Consider the following 18,676-nt stretch of genomic DNA (forward strand, 5'->3'; position numbering starts at 1 on the left):
ATATCTTGACACTTGTGCATGTGTACTAGTATTTGATTACACATGGATGACTTTTTAGCAGTCATCTGTTTCTGAACTGAATATTATGCTAATAAAGATAAGTAACATAAAAAAGGGACTCTGGTATTCTTTCAGGTTTGGAGAATCAATCAATTCATTGTGAAAACATTTCTAATTTCTTACATAAGTTACTTTGATCTTGATAAGATCAAAATAGATCCAAATTAAATTGAGGAGATTAAATTATGCAGTCTTATTCATTTCAGCCAGTCTGTCTAAAATCCGGTCCTATTTTTCAGGCAATAACAAATGAATGAAAATTTAAGAAAAAATATACCTTGCCTGAGTGAATCAGTCAATATTGCATATTGACTGAAATTTTCAGTCAAAATACAAATTTGGCCTGATTATAGACACTGACTGTAAGATATGTAAGTATAATCTGTTATATGCAAAAACAAATAACATAAATAAATCTATTTATCTACATGGAATGACTGTGGGATTCAATTTGCATTTATTTAACCATCAGAAGATTTGATGATAAACTTTCTAAATTCATATTTGCTATATGATAATAATATCGACAAAATATACTTTATACTACAGGTGTCTTGAAATACTGTTGAATGAACATCAGGATACCTAGATACAGCTGGATAGTGTGTGGATTTGTATGGGAAATAATTTGTCAACATCAAAATAAATATAATCAATGTTACTAAAACAAGAGATAAAACTATTATTTAGATCTATTTATGCATCAACTCATTTTGTGGGGTAGTCAGTATGATTTGTTGTTTGTTGGGACAAATCTCTGTAATTTACTACTATTTTAAGAGCATGAGTGTCAGAATTCTGTAAGAAATGATGGATCAATGAATTAACACCTGTGATGACTCGGAGCACTTAATGGTGGGACACATGTTATAACGGGCAGAATAATATGGGTAAATCTCTTATTTCAAAGTATGATGACTGGTATGTATATTGCAACTGAGTAATTGAGTGCTTAAAAGATGCATGGTAGATGTTCATTTGGCCTATTTCTAAAAAAATAATATAAATTTAAATATTCAGATGCAACTTTAATTTTGATATAAAAAGTAACATTTAAAATCAGTTGTTTTATTATTTTGAACGTTATTTCTTCTTAAAATATTTGTAAAGGCACGGATGTATACTTACTAGATCTATATAGATCATTGGTAAAGGCCTGTCAAAGATGTCTGTGTGCTGCAAATGTAGGCGTATCACTAATTTTATTAAATTGAAGTCCATGGTAGTATTTGTTGAGATTTGAATGCTTGTATTGTTGTGGGAGATAACAAAGGCTGATAAATAAAATGAGTTTGCATTATTTCATCGATGCAATATGTTAGTCCAGACTGACAGAATACCTCGCTGTTTTCTGACATAGAAAATACCGTGGCAATATACCACTTTTCATGACGTTTTTCCCTAGGTATATTCCACAGTGACAATTCGTCTTGTAGTTGAAGACTCAACAAATGTTGATATTATAAACTAATAATCACTACAAAATATGTGCTAGTTAAAAATATTCAGTTGTAAACGACCGTTTTTGAACGAAGGTGCAACAGGGTAACTCTTTAGCTTGGCTCCGTCTCTACATGTCAGTAGTTGTCGCAGCGCACATTGATCCGGGAACCAGACCGGAAGCGACAGTTTGGACCGTCGCTTATATCATTTCAAAAGGAGAGTTATTGCCCTTTGGAACAAAAAGGTCGCCCATTAATCAAGTGATTTTGTTTGTGGATTGCAGAAATTTTCGTAGTAATTATTGCCTATATGAGTCATTCCAGGTGAATGCAAATATAATTAAATTTGTTCGCCAAATCTATGCTTCCGATGGTACAATTATGATAGGGCAGTCACTACCACTAATGTCCTATGTAATGATCTCACGTAGGAATATGCTCCATTTCCCCACACCCCACTTTTTGTTTTGTGGGAAGTTTTGTGGGGGACTCTACCATTTACCTTTAATCATAAGATGATATTGGAAAGGAACATATACTACTATGTTGTCAGGATGTAGATAGAATTTGTAATCTTAACAATCACCTGGAGTGACCGGCGTGAATCTCATTAGGGTTTGTGATTTTTACAATTGCCCAATACGCATATTGAGTACTACTGCTTAGGGATAACTTCTTTCAGTGGCATTTAGAAGTTGGTGTGATGAAGTAAGACGAGTTCTATGGATGAACAACTTCTTTATTACAATTAGTGCGATGTTTCGGTGTAGATCCTAACACCTTTATCAAGCAAGTGATGGATAGTGCTTACTTACTTACTTACTTATATTGGAGATTTTACGTGCGCTTTCCGACTGCAGCGTATTTCGCACACGGGCCCGGCCAAGCCATTTAATGTGTTTCCGAAAAGGGGAAAAAGTTGTTTGGCAATCCAGTAGGGGTGTTTTAGTGGTTGCTTATATAGAATTTTGGAAATTTTGAAATTTTGAAAAAATGCCAAGAGGGTTTGGGGGACGAACTAAGGGACCTGAGTATGGAAGTTTGTTAGTTTGATTATGTGGTCTGGTTTTGGTAGTTTATTGGGGTTTTAAATGCGATTTATTAGTGCTAGTGGATAGTGCTAAACAACATAGGTATATATACTTATTAACATCAAAGTTTATACAGTAAATGATTGATGGACACAGAGAGCTGATTAAGATAATTGGAAGCCAGTGGGTGGGATGTAATAGCCTTGGTCTCTGTTCATTGCTGGCTGGATCCTTTTGATGTAGATGGCTTCTAGGAGTTTCCTGATTTTGTAGTCTGATTGATTGTTGGCCAGAATCTTGATGTTGTTCCACTGGATGTTGTGGTCGGGGTGGGTTTGGGTGTGGTCAGAGATGGCTGATTTTGAGTCATTTTTTTGTACTGAGGTCTTGTGTTCTTTTATTCTAATGGGTAGGGGCCTGGATGTTTCTCCTACATAGGAGTCGCCACAGTCACATCGTATGTGATATACGGCACCAGCTGGGTCTTCTTTCTTTGATGTAGTGGGCTTGCCATTGGCACTGAGGATGTTCTGGATTGTCCTGCCTCTCTGGAATACTGTATCAATGTTGGCGTGGTGTTTGAGCAGTCTGCGGATCTGGTGGCTGGCTGTTCCTATGTAGGGAAGACTGATGACAAACGGGCGGGGCTGTCTGTTGTCGTGGAGGCCGCTCTCTGGGGCTGAGGATGCTGTTGATTGTTTGTTCAACTAGGCTGGTAGGATAATTGTTGAAGTTAGTGAATACATGGCGGAGGTGGTTGGGTTCAGTTTGTAGCTGTTGTGGCTTGGAACAGATGTTGACGGCACGTCGGGCAAAGGTGGCGATAATTCCTCTCTTGATTTGTGGTGGATGGGTTAGAGGAATTGTGCAGATACTGATCCGTATGGGTTGGTTTACGGTAGACACTGGTGTGGAGTTTGTTATCGGAGTCTTTCTGCACTCTTACATCTAGGAATGGTAGTTGTCTGTCAGCTTCTTCTTCCATAGTGAACTGCATCCTGGGGTGTTGGGCATTCAGGTGGTTGAGGAGGGTCTTGGGGTCATGGTCAGGTTTGAGAATGACAAAGGTGTCGTCACTTGCTTGATAAAGGTGTTAGGATCTACACCGAAACGTCACACTAATCGTAATAAAGAAGTTGTTCATCCATAGAACTCGTCTTACTGCTTAGGGATACCAAAGGAAACAGTTTATCATATTAGAGGAAATTAGTTGTGGATACTTATACCATATAGATAGGATATCTTTAGGATTTTAATCCTTTCTCTCTGGGTTATCTTTTCACACTGATGAAAGAAAGTCACTCAACCAGTTCATGCATGTGTAGTCGACCGGGGGTTATTGTGGGTAAATATATATATTTAAGAACGTAGTGGGTGGGTTAGTTTAAGGGTGAGTTGAACGGCTGACGTAGTACCTATCTTTGTAGTCCTTGCGTAGTAGCTTATGCCCACGCGGGCGTAGTGGCTGGGAAGACGTGACGATGGCACGCTTCTTGCATGCTCGGCTAGGCGGAAGCCATGATTGAGAGAGCCGAGATGTAAGGAGCTTGTTCATTGGTTGTGTCCGTTTTCCTGGTCACATGGTCCGCGTGTTGGCTTTATAAGCCTAACCTGGGTAGGGAATCGTCAGTCGTCACTCACCAGTACCTGGTAGGCACGGTCGACTCCCGCGTCCTGAATCAGGATCATTCATTATTATTTTAGGGCTTTCATTGAGGTGTTAGATTAAGATGTATGGGTGGGGGAAAAGTAGAGTAGTGATTGAATAGGTTTGTTTATAGACGTTTTACTTTTGGGAGTTAAGTTAGACGGGTGGTTAATAGTACAAGTTTAGTTATACGGTTGAATAGGTTTAAGTAGGTAGGGAAGGGGGAAAATTACGTAGGGAATAGAAAAGGTTAGGATTTTGCCCCTGTTGTTTGTTTTGTTAAATAAACTTTAAACCTAACTCCATTCTTTGTGTTTTCTTTCTGATTAGAATTGATAACCCGGTCAGGAGCCTCCTAGAACGTAGAGACATAAGAATACTGCCCAGGGAGAAGAGAACACAACGCAAAATACCGCAGTATAACATCTGACCTTTTGTCAAAAATATCTATAAGTCTACTGTCACTGGGTGCCTTTTTACAGACTTTAGAGGGCGCCTATTACAGATGCTATGTCGAGGTTGCCTCTCCTCCTGCTGATTAGGAGACAGACAGCAGTGGTCGTCTCATTTTTTTAAAGGCTTTACATGTCCACAGAACCATCATATAATAGACAATGTCATGACAATGGTTATTGGCAGATGGCTACACAAAATTCAACCCAAGATCCACCAAAAGCCATACTCATACTCAAATGAAAGGAAAGTTGAAAAGCCATCTCAAACCTCAGACTCGGTCACAAAAAGCACATTGACAAGGTTTGTCCATCTTGCAATCAACCTGAATCCATTGCTCACTTGTTCCTGGAATGTCAAGACCATGCCCCAGCCCGGGATCGGTTAAAACAAGAATTGCAGTTAGATCTGCTATCTGTCATAGATCTCCAAGCCAAGAGATGCAATGTCGAAGACCAAACTAACTCCGAGCGTATATAAACAAAGCAGCCAAAGATACAAATGAAATTATATCAGTATACAACAAGTATTTGTCACAAAGTGACGAAATGTCCCCCGCTGCCTTATGCGATATGTGGTTTTTTTCCAAATATTTTATTCCTTTTGAATAATACTATTTTCTGTGTTGGATACCTCCATGGAACTATTTGTCGTACTCCAAAAGCCAATATCATCAAACATGAAGGAATCCAGAAATTAGTTCTTGAGATATCGCAGCAACACTGTTTTCCATCTCGAATAACAGATTTCCCTGCTGTTATTAAGTTAAGGTCACCAAAATCGACTGGTGTCTGCGAAGTCTGTATATACACCATAGTACCAAATATGAAGACAATCCAGCGATTAGTTCTTGATATATCGCGGCAACATTGTTTTCCGACTCCAAAAGCAGATTTGCCTTCTGTGACCTTGAAAATTGGGTCAAGGTCACCAAAACCGACTGGTATCTGTGGAGTCTGTATATACACCATAGTTCCAAATATAAACAATCCAGTGTTTAGTTCTTGAGATATCGCGGCAACACTGTTTTCCAACTCCAAAAGCAGATTTGCCTGTTGTGACCTTGAAAATGGGGTCAAGGTCACCAAAACCGACTGTTGTCTGCGGAGTCTGTATATACACCATAGTTCCAAATATGAACAATCCAGTGTTTAGTTCTTGAGATATCGTGGCAACACCGTTTTCCAACTCCAAAAGCAGATTTGCCTGTTGTGACCTTGAAAATGGGGTCAAGGTCACCATAACTGACTGGTGTTTGCGGAGTCTGTATATACACCATAGTTCCAAATATGAAGACAATCCAGTGTTTAGTTCTTGAGATATCGCGGCAACACCGTTTTCCAACTCCAAAAGCATATTTGCCTGCTGTGACCTTGAAAATGGGGTCAAGGTCACCAAAACCGACTGGTGTCTGCGGAGTCTGTATATACACCATAGTTCCAAATATGAAGACAATCCAGTGTTTAGTTCTTGAGATATCGCGGCAACAAACAGGTGGGACGTACGGACGGTCGTGAATACTATGAAAATAGAGATCATATCAATACAAAAACAGAAATTCTATGAATACCAAAGCTCGCAATAGATATGTGTACCCTACTCACACACAATGATAGGAATGGTACATACTTTGATGTTAACTATAGATCAAGATTCTGTCAGGTTATACACTCTCATCTCAGGCTTGGCTGCAGCGACCATAATGCCCACAAATTTGCCAGATTTATATCCCACAGCCCAAGATGTTGTTGTGACTATCATACAGAAGATGCACTTCATTTCTTTCTTATGTGTCCCTTAAACAGTACCTTAAGGCAAAATATGTATTATTTCGTAAAAGGCTTCGTATAAATTCAATTTTAAATGGTAATTCACATTTAATGACTGTAACAAATATTGAAACTTTGAAATCAGTGCACAGTTTTATTCTATCTTCTTGCTGATTTTGTCTCAGATGATGGCTTTGCTATATGATACTGCGAAGTTGTTGTGCTGGATGTAAATAATAACGTAGATGTAGTTAAGAAAAATAATCCAGCAATAAAACATTAACAGAACAATAATTATCTTTAATGTCAAATAATTTTTTAATTTGACTTTTACACTATATACGGCTTTTCCATTGGACGAGAGTGAGGGAGTCATGATCAGTTGGGTTGAACGCGGCTTTTATCAGCATTCCAGTTATATTGCGGCGTGTCAGCTTAACGTGGGAGGAAAGCCCGAAGTGATGCAGGTGTCAGATGTTTACCACTTCGGTGAAACCCACGCGCACGGGTATGGTGCTGACAAACCTAGAAACATAATCAGGGTGAACCAGGATTTGAACCATCAATCATAGGTTTCTGGCACAGCGAATCGCGGCACCTTAGATGACTGGGCCACCTGTGCCCCTTCATTGGACAAGAGGTCGGTCACATGACTGCGACAGCTGACAGTGACAGTCTACAGCAATCTATGAATTTACCTTAGTGTCTGTTTGACACATCTTTAATCACCTTTCAATGATCGGCCAGTTGATCAAAGATGACGAACACATGTAGACGCCACAGCTTCATTAACAACATCGGAAATCTCTCCCATCACGTTTATTGTGTCGGCCATTTTGACGTCTTGTACTTGATGTAAATGTATTACGACACGCTGTCATTGTGACTGACTTACTGAAGTAGTTCTTAACAGACCTTTCTCATCTAATGAGGATATTATTTGAGTACCTTCATAGAGTAAGGACCAAACACTCTATGAAGGTTCATACTCCAATGAACTCAAGCAAAGTGAAAGTCAGTTCTGAATTAATGTATGCTATTTCTCATGTCACTTTCAAAACATTGTAATTTGTATGTGTATCATATTTGGGAGAGGCATTCAGATAAACAAAATTTGCTTGTGTAGCAGAATGTAAAATAGTTGTATTTTAACTTACATATTTTAAACTTAGGTAAATAATTGAGTTAAGTATGGTAATAGGTCCTTAAGCTAACCTGAGCACTCTCTACTAATCCTTAGGTAAAGTACGGGCTATAGTTATGTAAGGTCTTTAGTGATCTGGTCCAGCCACAGCTTGGCCAGTGATTGCCTTTTCTATTGTTTCTGTAGCATGTGACCAGGTTTTTAGCTTTAAACACTTCAATATTTCTCTTCTCTGGTCACTGCTGCGTTACAACTCTGCATGATTCACTGCACTGCACTGATTGGGGTAAGTTAATTTAGACTTCTTTAGTATTTATATTCATCATAAGGAGGTTAGGATCTGATATTTTAGTCTTGTTGAGTACACTTTTATCATTTTAATTGCATATTTCTTATATAGTATAACTTGCAGTATGATCCACATGATACGCAATGTTGTAAATATATTACTTATTCTTCAAAGTCATGATACGTTAGTGAGTAGTGTGATACTAATTACACTAGCCATGACTTAATGTTAAGCAACCATATTGTTATAAGGTGCTTTCAGTAATTTATATAGTTTATAGCTTGAAGCTGTACCTATTAGAATAGATTTATCATTAGCAATAATTTATAGCTTACAGCTATAAATGTAATAATATATTGTACAGTATTTTAGTACACTAAGTCTTGTATGAGTTAGTTGATGATTATGTACATAGTTCTTTGAAAGTGTTAGTAAATATGAACTGATGTAGTGCATATAAATATTAGGTTTATATTACTGTGTGTGTGTGTGAATGTGTGAGAGAGAGAAAGCATGTCTGTGTGCGTATTATATACATTTTACTTAATTGTGTCATTTCATTATTAGGCATAGAGGCACATATAAAGCCATACTGTTGGCACTGACGTGATGAGCCTGCGTCCCTGAGACGAGGTTGGTATTTATGTGCTAATAGTTGTATGTATATATTGTTGTATTTCGAGGTGTATTATATCATATAAATGGGATTTGTAGCTGTAATATATATAGAGCTGATGGTTGTTCTGATTATATATGCTTAAATTCATGCTCATGGTAACAAGTAAATGTAATATGTTTGTTTAATTATACATGTTATAGATTCTTGTAATTGTATATTACTAATTCAACCTTATTATATTATGTTTTAGGGAATTATCATCCATAGCCATATTGTGGTGGGATCTCCATATCCCTGATATGAACAGACCGAATAAATCCCATGAACCCCCAAACAAGTATTCGTCGTCATTACCTAGACGTTATACCGCTGTAACACTTGTTTGCCAATCCTTCCACTTTAGGGAAATAAATATGTTTATATCACACATGAGTTCCAAAGAGGTCAGGCGAAATTGCTAAGGCAGAAGGCGACCTCTTAAACACTTAAAACAACAACAACAACAATAGTTATGCCAAAGGTTCTTGGTTGTGATAACATCATTAGAAGTGTTGGTGGTGACTGCACATGCGGGCACAACGTCTTCTTTTCACTTGATACATAAAACCTTGATATACAGGACTACGGCCACTGGGAATGAATTACACAATCACAATGAAGTTCCCAGTACATGTATTTATAAAACATCTCATTGATTACTTGTTAACTGGTCAATGCAAGTGCCTTAATTATCAAAATTTAAGTAAACTGAGTTAGCTTTCATAGGTTTTGATGGATACTCGTAAAATCCTCAGTTGAGTTCACTCACTAACTACTCTGAGTGTTTTGGGTATGACTCCTGTGCTTGTTTTAACGCGTTAACTGTTAAGCCCGAGTGTGGAGGCAAAGTGAAGATAAACATCTGTGAATAAAACTTTCTGTTTGTCTGTGTCAAAGACAATCCAACTTTGTTAGAGTAAGTGTTTATCTGTGACAACTTACAGCTGGTGACATTTTGGTGAAATTGACAAGTGATAATGAATTTAAATATTCATATAATTATGGTTATAATCAAATTGTAAATATAACTGTAATATTTATTATTTATATATTCTGTATGGGGAAATGTCAGTGTGGGGTATTTTCCAGTGTGGAATTGTCCTACTCTCTTGGGAAAATATATATCGTCTGTTAGTGAGTTTAGATGTTGACATCACACCAGCAAATTTTCAGCTATATTGCGACAAAATTATGACCAGCTTGTTGGACTACATGTAAAATTCACTTTTTGTCCTCTCTTGTTGTTTTTGATAATAAGACTACTGGGTAGTTTCATCAGCTATATGTTTCAGTTTATCAGAGAACAACTGCACAGGGTCAGGAACATTCATGAAAAAGGTCTTGTTTTAATTTGTCAGTACAGTTAATCTGAAATATTGACCAATTGGCCTTGGAAAAATTCCATCTTGTTAAAGGTGGAACATCGGTGGGGATTATAGTTGTGATTACTTTTGGAAAATGGTCAGTTCCCCAAAGGTCATCATGGACTGACCATTTAACTTCAATAACCGTATATATGGTTGCATCTGTGATGTATTGGAGAAAACACGATTACGAGGTTTTGGTAGACAGAGCATGCCCTGGGGAGAGGGAAAAACCAAGGGGGCGAAGCCCCCGCGGTCTTTCCCGACCCCCAGGGCATGCTCTGTTTACTAAAACTGAGGGAAAGTGTTTTTCCATACTTATAAACCGTCTAAATTGATTAAATGTTATAACGAGCATAGATCTATAAATGAGGCGCTTCATTATAGCGCTTCCTTGAAGACGTGATATCATAACTTGCACATGAAATTCGCTGACTTGCCAGGCGTTCAAGAGCACTTGGATGTGTCAACAACAAAACACAACTAAAATACTTACTTTTAAATGAAAGTGAAATCTTCGGTTTCTAAATGTTTGTGTTGCAATATTCCACTTCTTTTAAACTTTTCAAAACGAAAATTCGAAAATTTTAAAGGTGTTTTTTGCTTTACAAGATTTTCGACTTTAAACAATCCAACTGTTACATAGAAGGAGTTGTGACGTAACGGCTAGCAGTTACTGCACGTGCAAATTGTGCAGCATTGATAAGCACTTGTTTAAAAGCACGTGTTTTGAAACCTCGCTGTCCTTTCACCAGAGACTCTGAAGTGGAAAGATGAGTGACGATGACTTTCATTTTGTTACCCAGTCTTCATTCACTGAAGAAAGCGATGACTTTTCTTATCGATTTGGAAAGCCATTAACCGAAGAAGAACTTGATAAATGTTTGGAAATATGTGTATCGAAATTTTGAATTTTCTTCTTGTTGTCATTTTTTCAATTACTTGGTTAAACCAGGGATTTGAGGTTTTACATTCAAAGTAAAACCTCCCGAATGAAAATAAAACCTCATAATAGGTTTTACTTTGAAAGTAAAACCTCACAATAGGTTTTAATGCCTATAGAAAGAACTCTCTTACTTAATAGCGATCCCAATGAATAGGTTTATAAGTATAGGATATAAAACGCCTCCAGGGGCTATCCGTGAAAATAATGCAGTCCGGCAAAGGAAAAGCCCACGGGCCATAGGCCCAAGGGCTTTTCCTGCGCTGGAGTGCATTATTTTCACGGATAGCCATAGGAGAAGGTTTATATCTGACTTATAAACCGACAGATATGAAGATGCTTTATTGTTTACATGACATAACTTTAATTCTGAAATTTAAATTGTAGCACTCGAAAGTATTCAGTCAAAAGCGCACAGCTCGAACGCAACTGTTTCGCGTGATCGCGCATGTGGAGCGCATGCAGTGCGTGCTAGATGCTATGACTTGAAATCACGTGTGTTCAGCTGCAGTCAGTTTTGACGCAACTTGCACAATGGAGGGGAGCCGAGCAGATGATTTGCGAAACAACTGGTACGTTTTGATATTTTTATATAACGCATCAGGTATAAAATTCTAACTTTTGCAGTTCTTGCAAAAACGTGACCACTATAGGCTGTAGTCGCAGTACTTGAGCTTGGGTTAGATTGCCTTTCTTATTTACCTCAGAGAAACCATCAGGGTTTTTTTTTAAATAAAAAAATATTGTTTCAGGGCACCGAAGTGAAGCCGTGTGGTCGTACAAGCGTACATCTGATCAACAGAAGTCGGCAGTGTCTGCAATCATCTGTGGTGCCGATCGGAAACGGAGATGCGAGACCATTTCTGACAAGTCGGAATAACCGACGCCTACACAGTCGCCAGTAAAGTCTACACAGTCGCCAGTAACTCCAGATGAGCCAACCACAAGTGGACGTCCTGTTGTTTTCAATGTCCACATCGTGTAGACTTCTGTAAACATTTCATGAAAAAAACGTTGATGAAATAGCTTTATTTTTTTTCAAAAGGCCAGAGGGATCTTCTGTAGAAAATCCCGTGGGCAGAGGGATCTTCTGTAGAAAATCCCGTGGGCAGAGGGATCTTCTGTAGAAAATCCCGTGGGCAGAGGGATTTTCGGAGAAAAGAACAACCTGTTGTAACAATGGTAATGCATCACTGGAGGTTTATAATGACAGATCTAACGCAGAATACGTAGGGTTATGTCTATTTAGATCACACATAATGATACAGAGCTGAGAAAGCTGGTCAAACAAATCCTGAAAATCGGACTGATGAAGATTTGAGGATGGAGAAATATACAAGGAACAAAGTGTGAAGGTTATTTTTGAAGTAAGATGGACAGCAACAGCCTGAAGATTGCAGTTAAGAGGAACAGGGCTGTGGATGATGCCCTGCTTCACCAAAATGGAAGTACCGCCAGTGGCTCTATCACCTGGCGGTGAAAAAGATTGATAAGAATTGCACTGACGCATTTCAAATTTATCATATTGTTTAAGATAGGTAAACTAAATGTGGATGGTTTATAATCTTGTGCCAATAATTGTACTTCATTTAAATTATTCCAAATTCCTCTGCAATTCCACTGAATTGAATTAGGATATTGACTCATGGAAGTTCTATAGGGGACCTGTCACGTGTACGTTAGGTGAATAGACTCCTATGTCTGTGTTCTGAAGATGGAATCACCTCCATCTCCAGTGGGTCAAAGGAGTAAATTTCCAGTTTCAGGTACCTCAAAGTAGAGGGCCTCTTTGATGATTGTTTATGATTTAGGTGTTTACTTTGTTTTTTGCACATTTCAACATGTATATCAACATCTGGTTGAACAACCTCAGGTTGTGACTGATTCACAGCCTGAGATGAAGATGTTGCCAAAGTGAGTAAGTGAGTGAGTGTCAGAATCAGGTTGCATAGTAACTATTTGTACTGTTTTTGTAGATTTAGTCCAAGTCAAATCTGTTTGGCATGAAATAGAAACTGTTTGGTTTGTTGGAGACAGCAGCTGAGTAGGTGATAGTAGGAGACAGCTTGGCGGCAGTCTGGCTGTGAAATTTGTTTTTTAGCTTCATGGAAGGAAATATTTGATTCATATTTTAGTTTGAGGATTTTTGTGTGTATCTGCCATTCATAGCAAGATTTTGACCATGACAAATGGTCACCACTACAACTTGCACATTAAGGCTCTTTACTGCAATCCCAGTCCTGATAGTGATGACAACGATGATAATAATGGCAGGCTTTGGAACTGTGTCCAAACTTTTGACATGTTTAAAATCGGAGTTTAGAGGGGATATACACCTCCACTCCGATATTGAAATAACCAGCCTTAATGGACTGAGGAACTGACGTACAGGCAAAAGTTTTGACTTGGTCCTCTAGCTCAGCTTAAATCTCTTGTTCAGACATGCAGGACAGGCACTGAACTCTGTCTCGAACAATGCCCTGACATGAGTTTAATGTCCTGTGAGCAGACATAACAACTACATCATTGGCAAAGTTAGTCTCAGATGACGGTTGCCCTGGTCTCACTCCACAAGAAGGGAGCCAGTCCGAAGACGAGTAACGATTTTGATTACCCCACAAATTCGAGATACAGCTTTGGAAACAGCAAATGGATTTTGTTTGATAAGTTCATGATAGGATGACTCAATCAATAGGAACCCAGACCAGGAATCTCTATTTTGTGATTTTGTAGGTACAGTTTCATTTGAACTGTCACGTTCAAGACGTTTCTTTTTTCCGTTTCAATCAGAGTGTTGTAGTGACATGGTGAAAGATATTAATTCGACATCTCAGTTCCCCACCCACTATAGAGTGTTAATAAGGACAGTGTTACATTGCACTTGACATCCAAGATGCAAACACCAAGGATACAGGGGTGTTAAACTCAAGCAACTATGACACAAAATCGAAAATTTTTTAAACTTATCCTATCTCACTCTATGCATTCCTCCTTCTTTCGATCCCTTGCATGAAAACATCCTCAATCAAAGTTTCCAGCTTCTACGCTTCATGTGCCCAGCCACCCATGCATCACCATGACAACAACCCCAGTATCTAGGTCATGCATTCGGATCTCGTGCGACCAGTGAAGATTCCGGGGTAGAATAGGTCTTCAGCAACCGTAAAAGGTGACTATGCTTATTGTAAAAGGCGACTAACGGGATCGGGTGGTCAGCCTCGCTGACTTGGTTGATGCATGTCATCGATCCCAATTGCGTGGATCGATGATCATGATATTAATCACTGGATTGTCTGGTCCAGACTCGATTATTTACAGACCGCCGTCGTATATATAGCTGGAATATTGCTGAGTGCAGCTTTAAACAACAAACCAACCAACCAACCAATGGATCTCGTGCAGCACACGGTCCTCAATCCGATCCATTGACTGCCTCATCACTTTTTTTCTCTTCGCCTCACTGTGGCGACATACTTGTTTTCTTGAGAGAATATTTAGGCCTTTAATTTTCTCAAAATTACGGGAGTTTGTGGGGCACTAATTGTGCTTAAATATGAGTAAGGACCAAGCTAAATGTCCACCCAGCATGAAATGCTGCCGGTAGACCCTCATGAATTATACTGCGATTGTCGTGGAGTTACAAGAGGCATTTTACAAACTATCTTAACAATGCCAGAAAAGGGATTGATAGCCTATTTAAATTCAGGGATATCGAACATGGATGCTCTGCTTCCAAGAAACCTAAGCGTGCTACCAAGACAAGTGGTCATCCAACTGTGAATCTGTGGTAGAGCAACCACCATTAGCAACGATTACTTCCGTCAGTGGAAGAAGATACTGTTTCCAACAGTTTTCTATATGATGAAGTTCCTGCTGGTACTTCACAGTCTAACAGCAATCCACCGACATTCTAAGGGTCGACATTCCAAGAAATGCACTCCCTCCAGTCATAGATCTCGAAATCAATCGGATAAGAATCGACTTTCTACAGGTCGACTCTCTAAGGGTCGACATTCAGATCACTCTCCTTCAAGGTCGATCATCTCAGGAACACACTTCAACAGAGAAACAGGGAGATTACTCTGATTCAGAGCGTCACCTCTTTACAGATTGATTTTATGGACACGAACTGAGGGGTTCTCATTCTACAGATCAACATCTTCACCCCGACCAAACAAGTTCATCGGATTCAGACTCACAGCGTTATCCCTATCGACATTCATCTCGACACTTTGGTAACGTGAGAGATGTCGACCGGGATCGACATCAATTTCCATCTCATCGATACCAACCTATGATATACTATCCTCATCCAACAAACAATCTTTACGGAGGCTCACTACTACAAGACTCATTAATACAACGACACTGAAACGGAGATAAAGGATAGAGATAAAAATACATCTACTTCGTCAGATGCTACTCCTGAAAGTCAGACTTCACATCTGTCATCTACAGGCAGTCCAATCCAGAGGGCATACCCGACCATCTAGCTGTCAACACTACCAAAGACAATAGGTACATCAATATCCAAGCATGCTATAAAGTGTTTAGGCCCAAGTCCCAGAACCCGGGGGTTTTACTCACCAATATTTCTGGTCGCGGAAAAAGACAGCAAGAAATTTGGCATGAACTTCAACTGCAGTTCATTGTATCACTTTTTGACTCTAATCTTGGGTAGATGTGGTCGTCATAGTTTGATGTCCTATGCAAAAACACACAAGCGTATGTTACACCCGAAGACATATCGTTGTGTCCTAGTAACGTAAAGTGGTTCACCCACAGAAAACACAAGTAAAATCTCCAGACGCGGATGTGTGACAGACTCAGGATTAAAGCATGTCAGCTCCATCTTTGTCGTTTACATCTCACGGTTACAGACGAATACAGACTAGGGTAATCTGCGACCCACCGCCCAACCATGGGATAAATGCATAGAGTAAGAAAGGATAAGATTAAAAAAATCTAAATTTTGCAATAAATTGTATATTTATAATACTTATCCTATCTCACATGATATATGCCCGCCCATCCGACCCCGCATGACAGTTACACTAGCCTGTCAGCTCCAAGAAAGAGAACGATGAGGCAGTCAATGGATCAGATTGAGGACAGTGTGCTGCGCGAGATCCGAGTGCATGACCTAGGGTGGTCGTCATGGTGATACATGGATGGGTCGCTGGGCAAATGAAGCTTAGAAGCTGGAAACTTTGATCAAGGACATTTTCACGCAAGGGATCGAAAGAAGAAGGAGGAATGCATAGAGTTAGTGAGGGTAAGTATTATAAATATACAATTTATTGTAAGATTTAAATGCCAGGCTGCTTTGGCCCGTGACAAGGGGTTTTTTAAGCAGCTATTCGTGGGTAAACCGAATGTGGGCACTACAACATCGTCACAAAACAACCTCATCATGTCTTGACTGACAACCCAAGTAGGTATGACCAACTGTTGATTTAAATTTGTGAAGTTATTTAATTCCAACCTGGATGTCCCACCTCTTTTGCATGAGATCCAGAGTATAGCTTTTGATGGTTGGTTTGTACGGGATAAGTAGTGGAGATAACCGTTTGTCTTTAGCTGCAGCATCAGCTTTTGTGCTATCTGCTATGCCTACATGACTTGGTAACCAGCAAAAGACAATATCACATTGACCTGCATTATATATTTCTAAAGTGTCTTTGATAAAAGGATGAAATGACAACACACTCTCATGTGCCTGAAGGCAAGACAATGAATCTGAAAAGATGATCAAATTTTTAGATTGGTTTTGCCGTTTAATAAGGTCAAAAGTTGTTATGATAGCTTTGGCCTCAGCAGTGAAAATTTAACTATTATCTGGGACCTGTCTATGAGAACTATATTTTGTTCATATTAGTTATATTATTGTTGATATAAGGATGTGTTTCGGACATTTTGAGCTGGGTAAGAGTGAGGTCCAGCACCAGCTTCACTGTCTGGCAGGGCGGAAAGACAGAAGACAGTAGGGGGATATAATATTTAGATCTATATTAGCTGCAGTGATGTGAGGTTGAATTCTGATTCCAAGTGGCGGAATCAGGTTTAACAAATTTTTAAAATGGTTTTCATACAGTTGGTTGAAAACACAATTGTATATTAGGTTTGACTAATTGGAATGCAATTTAGTGAGGTATTGCAGTGATAATTTAATGCAGCATTGTTCAAGGGAACGCTCATCAGCTTCCACATACAAACTGTCCAATACAGAGCCTTAGGCCTTGGTGGTGTATTGTGTCTAACTTTTCTAAATTGATTTGGCAGGCTACACCATAGACAATGGAACAATAGTCTAGTTTGGAGTGTATGAACGATCTGTACAAGTGACAGAGGATTATCTGATCCCCTTCCCACTTGGAACTTGAAATGACTTTTAGCAAGTCGAGAGCCTTCAGGCACTTTGCCTTTAGATATTTGATGTGTGGTAAGAATGTCAGATGACAGTAAAAAAAGAGTCCTCCTCTACTAACTTGATAGGTTTACCATCGAAAAAGGAATCTGGATCCCTGCCAGGTTCATATTTACGACAAAAGTGAATACAGTTTGTTTTGGATGTAGAAAATTTGAAGCCATTTTCATTAGCCGAATTTGAATTTTGTTAAGACAGAGCTGTAGCTGTCTTTCTATTGTATTCATATTCTTACTACGACAAGAAATGTTGTAATCATCCACAAAAGTGAGCCATCAACACTATTGTTTAATACTTTGGTAAGACTATTAAATTTGATGCTAAAATGTGCGACAGATAGGATGCTGCCTTGAGGGACGCCCTGATCTTGATCGAAATGATTAGACAGCATAGATCCCACTCATACTTGAAATTGTCTATGTAAAAATTGAGATATGAACTGAGGTAATCTGCCCCTGAATCGAAATTTATGCAAATCTTATAAAATACCACACTGGATGTTACTCATGAGGTTCTTGGTCTCCATATACCAGACGATTGTTGACCATACCCTCCATGGTTTAACAAACACAGCCAGTTAATGATATTGAAAGTAATTGGATGGATCTGTATGATCCCGTCCAGGCTTTGGTATAGTAATAATAATAGCATTGTGCAATGAAGGTGTTGTCCATATTTCATCAAATATATTAGAGTTCAAACATGAATAGGGCAAGTGTTTCAGGAGCTAATAATGTATGTTGTCAGCTCCTGCTGCAGTGTCAAGAGCTTGTCCAAGGGCAGTATGCAATTCAGGGAGTGGAAATGTTTTGTTGTCCTCACCATTATCTTAGCTAAAATTACTTTTTTCTTTTCCTGTTGTTTTTGAAAGGTCTGAAATTGAGGGTCATAATTTGATGATGAGGAATGATTTGCTGATGTTTCACCAAGCTTTTGGGGAATGTCGGTGGGATGTCGGGGGAAATATTTCTCAGTTTTCATACTTTCTTTTCTAGCTTGTCTACAATCATTATCAAACCATGGTTTATGTATATGGGGGTTTGCAGAGGACTTAGGAATGCTTTTGTCTCCAAATAGTCTTAAATTGATCTGAAAATAGTTGAAAAGGATCAGGAACATTACTGAAATTGTCAGGTTTTACTTTTTCTGTACATAATGTATGAAATAAAGACTAATTGGCCTTTGTAAAAATCCACCTTGTTGAAAGTGGTTTGTCAGAGAGATTGATAGTTTGTTATATTGTTGGAAAATGGTCACTTCCACGAAGGTCATCATGGACCGACCATTCAAGTTCGTTGAAAATATTTCAATCTGTCAGTGAAACGTCAAGGGCAGAGAATGTGCCAGTTTTGCAGGATGTAGGTAGGTGTACAATCGTTGAAGATGCATAAATCATTGTTGGAGATAGCATTTTCAAGTACTTTTCCCTTATTATTTGTATCAGTATT

General features: G+C 38.8%; 1 protein-coding gene and 1 long non-coding RNA gene across 2 annotated transcripts in view; one reads left to right on the forward strand and one right to left on the reverse strand.

The window, feature by feature from the left end:
• LOC124151459 (retinal guanylyl cyclase 2-like) overlaps positions 1-18,676 on the reverse strand; it is a 596,567-nt gene that overhangs the window by 58,284 nt on the left and 519,607 nt on the right. The window lies entirely within an intron of this gene.
• LOC125377420 lies at positions 8,348-8,815 on the forward strand. The gene is made up of 2 exons (XR_007219570.1): positions 8,348-8,469; positions 8,706-8,815. It is a non-coding gene; the product is annotated as an uncharacterized LOC125377420 (long non-coding RNA).

This window comes from Haliotis rufescens, unplaced genomic scaffold, assembly GCF_023055435.1.
Source record: "Haliotis rufescens isolate VD_foot unplaced genomic scaffold, xgHalRufe1.0.p SCAF_9, whole genome shotgun sequence".
In the NCBI taxonomy this organism is placed as follows: Eukaryota; Metazoa; Mollusca; class Gastropoda; order Lepetellida; family Haliotidae; genus Haliotis; species Haliotis rufescens.